The sequence below is a fragment of the Arachis duranensis genome, chromosome 7, assembly GCF_000817695.3.
Source record: "Arachis duranensis cultivar V14167 chromosome 7, aradu.V14167.gnm2.J7QH, whole genome shotgun sequence".
Lineage (NCBI taxonomy): Eukaryota > Viridiplantae > Streptophyta > Magnoliopsida > Fabales > Fabaceae > Arachis > Arachis duranensis.
In genome coordinates, this window is record NC_029778.3 from 51,934,148 (window position 1) to 51,937,659 (window position 3,512).

A 3,512-nucleotide genomic window follows, 5' to 3' on the forward strand; every position below is an offset into this window, starting at 1 on the left:
CGCCACCCCGTTTCCTGAAGTAAATGTGGCAAATCATTACCCCAGAAGAGGTAAATGGCAAGGCTTTAGTAACAAGAAAAATTATGGAAAGAAAAGGAATTATGTTCAAAAGAGAGGATCTCACCAGAAGTGGGATAAAGAAAGAAATATCAGGCAAAATAAATCAACAGAGGATAAGTATTTTCGTTGTGGTGGAAATGGCCATTGGTCACGTACCTGTCGTATCCCAAGGCACCTAGTCAATCTTTACCAAGCATCTTTGAAAAAGGATGACAAAGAAAAGGAAACAAATTTTGTTTCAAATGATGCTGAAAATTCCACCTCTCATTATGATGTATCTGATTTATTTGAGGATCCTGAAGAAAATATTGGTCATTTGATCAATGATGGAATAGTTTAATATGTGAGATTGTTAAGTATCCATATAAATAAATAATGTAAACAACTTATTGTTAAGTTTTATTTTCTATGTATTTAAGTTTCAAATATGATGTATATAAATAATGAAATATTAATGTTTATGAATTTTGAAATCATTAAATGTGTCAAGTTTAAAAATAAAAGTTTAGTATATGACATTATTTTTATATATAGTGTTTCTTAGAAAAATAATTTCGATCAAGTATTCAATTTAACTGTGCATACTAATCATTTTATTATTATTTGTCTTTGAAGAGAATGGCAAGGATATGTAATGAAGATGTATGCCTTGCGGATAGTGCAAGTTCGCACACTATTCTCAAAAGTGATATATATTTTACCCATCTTGTGTCAAAAGAAGAATATGTTAATACTATTATTGGCTCAGACAATGTGATCGAAGGTTCCAGAAGAGTTATAATTTTGTTTCCCAAAGAAACAAAATTCATAATAAATAATGCACTGTTGTCTACTAAGTCTCTAAGAAACTTGTTGAGTTTTAAAGATATTCGCCAAAATGGATATCATATTGAGACTATGAATGAGGGAAGTCATGAGTACTTATGTATCACAACTCATGATTCAAATAAAAATGTTATATTAGAAAAGTTGCCCTCACTTTCATCTGGGTTATATTATACCAAGATTAGTGTAATTGAATCACATGTCATTGTAAACTAGAAGTTTACTAGCCCAAATGAATTCATAACTTGGCACGATCGATTGGGTCACCCGGGAACAACCATGATGCGGAGAATTATTGAAAACTCCTATAGACATTCACCAAAGAACCAGAAGATTCTTAAATCTAGTAAATTTTGTGTGCTGCATATTCTCAAAGGAAGTTAATTTTAAAGCCATCACAAGTAAAGATTAGATTTGAGTCCCCTAAATTCCTAGAAAAGATTCAAGGTGATATATGTGGAGCTATCCATCCACCATGTGGATCTTTTAGATATTTTATAGTCCTGATAGACGCATCTTCGAGATGGTCACATGTGTGCTTATTGTCTTCTTGCAACCTGACGTTTACGAGATTACTGGCTCAAATTATTCGATTAAAAGCACAATTTCTAGAAAATCCAATCAAAGCAATTCGTCATGATAATGCTGGTGAATTTACTTTCCAAGCTTTTGATGCTTATTGCATGGCTAATGGAATAAGTGTTGATCATCCAGTAGCTCATGTTCACACACAAAATGGGTTAGCAGAATCCCTTATTAAACGCTTCCAATCAATTGCTAGACCCTTTCTTATGAGAAAAAATCTCCCAACTTTGGTTTGGGGGAATGCTATTTTACATGCAGCATCACTTTTTTGTTTGAGGCCAACGAGTTATCATCAGTTCTCTCCTATGCAATTAGCATTTGGCCAGCAGCCAAATGTTTCCCATTTAAGAATATTTGGATGTGCGATATATGTTCCTATTGCACCACCTAATCGCACCAAAATGGGACCCCAATGAAAGTTGGAAATATATGTTGGATATGATTCTCCCTCTATAGTGAGGTATCTTGAGATACAAACTAGAGATGTATTTAAATCCCGGTTTGCGGATTGTCATTTTGATGAATCAAAATTTCCAACATTAGGGGGAGAGAATAAGCTTCCTGAAAAAGGAAATTAATTGAAATGCATCATCGTTGATGCATTTAGATCCTCGATCAGAACAATGTGAACTAGAAGTTCAAAAGATTATACATTTGCAAACAATAGCAAATGAATTGCCTTATGTATTTTTCGATACAAAGAGGATAATGAAGTCGTATATACCAGCCGAAAATGCCCCAATTTGAATTGATGTCTTGGTTGGACAAATTGCCACCGAAGCAAATACACGCTAGAAGCGTGGCAGGCCTGTCGGTTCCAAAGACAAAAATCCTCAAAAAAGAAAAGAGGTAAATACAATTTCTGTTGAAAAAGACATTGTAAAGACACCTGTAGTTGTCCAAAATTCTAATATAGTTTTAGTGCCAGAAGACGTTCAGGTACCTGAAAATTATGAAAATGACGAGATCTCGATAAATTATGTCTTTACAAGAGAGAAATGAGACCAAAATAAGACAATTGTTAATAAAATATTTGCATATAATGTGGTATTAAATATCATACATGAAATTAAGGATCTTGAGCCTAGATCAGTCGATGAATATCGACAAAAAAATGATTAGCCAAAATGGGAAGAAGCCATGAAGGCTGAATTAGACTCACTTGCAAAACGTGAAGTCTTTGGACCTGTAGTCCGTACACCAGAAGATGTAAAACCTGTTGGATACTGATGTGTATTTGTGAAAAAATGAAATGAGAAAAATGAAGTTGTGCGCTATAAAGCCCGACTTGTGGCACAAGGTTTTTCACAAAGGCCCGGTATAGATTATGAAGAAATGTATTCCCCTGTACTGGATGCGATAATATTGCGTTATTTGGTCAACTTATTTACATATCATAAACTGTATATGCATTTAATGGATGTGGTAACAACCTACTTATACGACTCATTAGATCGGGATATCTATATGAAAGTCCCTGAAGGACTAAAGATGTCTAAACCATCCAATGAATATTCGCAGGGGTTATATTTAGTTAAATTGCAAAGATCTTTATATGGTCTAAAGCAATCTGGACGAATATGGTATAATCGTCTTACTGAGTATCTGGCCAAAAATGGATTCAAGAATGATGATATCTGTTCATGAGTTTTCATAAAGAAATCTGCATCTGGATTCATTATAATTGCTGTGTACGTTGATGATTTAAATATCATTAGGATTCCTGAAAAGATTCCAACAATTATAAAAACTCTAAAAGAAGAGTTTGAGATGAAAGATCTTGGAAGGACTAAATTTTGTCTCGACTTGCAGATCAAGCATATAAAAAATGGGATCTTTATTCATCAAACAACATACACAGAGAAGATCTTGAAAAGATTTTATATGGATAAGTCACATCCTTTGAGTACCTCAATGATCGTAAGATCTTTGGATGTGGAAAATGATCAATTCCATCCTAAAGAAGAAAATGAAGATATCCTTGATCCTGAAGTACCATATCTTAGTGCCATTGGAGCGCTAATGTATCTTGCTAATAATAC